Here is a 1,297-nt window from a genome sequence, read left to right as displayed (position 1 = left end):
CTCAAATAGTTGCCACGATTTGCCAGGAAAATCTTTAAGCTGGCTGACTGGCTGGTTGATGATGGTGGTGGTGGTGGCATTAACAGTAGTAATTGCCAGCCAAACGGGCAATTGGTCAATATGGAATACAAAACTCTAGGTTGTGTTGTTTTTCTTGGTTACAACAAAAACATAAATAAATTGTTTTATATTGAGTGGGCACAAAAAAAAACACAACAATTTGAAAACAAATAATAAGAAAAAGGCGCCAGGCTGTCTAGAAGAAAAAGTACTGATTTGGTAGGTTACAATGAAATTTTTAAAATTTTTTTAAAAATGAACAATTTAGTTTTGGTTTTACAAAAAACTTTTGAACAAAGAAAAAATATAAGGGAGATTCAATTAAGGCAACGAATCAAGCTCTTTTTTTAATGACCAAAAATATACCTTTAGGAGTAAAGCTTTAAAAAAGCTTTTGCCAAAAGCGAAATTTAATTTAATATTAAAGAGACTTAATTTTGTTAAAGAAGTTCTTAAAAAATTTTTATTTTTTTATTATGAAAGTTTAAAATAAAATTTAAAGCTTTTTTAAAACAACAAATTTTTTGGCAAGCTTTTCAATTGCTAATAAATTTAACAGCTATTTATCTTATCTATGTTCTGCTAAAATTTTGTAAAAATATCTTTACAACTGTTCAAATTAAACAACATTTAAAAAACTTGCACTACTCAGCGTATGATTGATATTAATTAATGACTTTTTGCCCAATTTTAACTATAACTGAGGAAGTTTTTCAGCCATCGAAGTAAAAAATACAGCAAATAAAAGCTAAGACTTCATATTATAATAAACTGCTTAAATCATAAAGTTTATTGGAAATTTCTTTAAAGAAATTTTAAAATAAAAATTTTGAAATTTTTTGGAAATTAATATTAAAATTTTACAATTCTTACAATAAAATTAAAAAGTAATTTGTAAGAAATTTAAAAGCTGTCTTCACAAACTATGTTATGTAAACTTTTTATAAAAATATCTCTTTAACTGTTAAAATTAAGCAACATTTTAATAATTGTACTACTTAGCGTATGATTGATATTAATTAATGACTTTTTCTCCAATTTTAACTATAACTAAGAAAGTTGTTCTGCAATCCAAATAAAAAGCTCAGCAAATGAAAGCTAAGATTTAAAACTATAATATTCAATATAAATCCTAAAGCTTATTAAAGATTTCTTTAAAGAAATTTTAAAATAAAAATATAGATTTTTTTTAAATAATAAAAAAATTTAATATTAAAATTTTACAACTCTTAACAAT

The sequence above is a fragment of the Calliphora vicina genome, chromosome 2 (assembly GCF_958450345.1).
Source record: "Calliphora vicina chromosome 2, idCalVici1.1, whole genome shotgun sequence".
NCBI lineage: Eukaryota > Metazoa > Arthropoda > Insecta > Diptera > Calliphoridae > Calliphora > Calliphora vicina.
The sequence above is the reverse complement of the archived record's forward strand: the minus strand, read 5'-3'. Positions refer to the sequence as shown.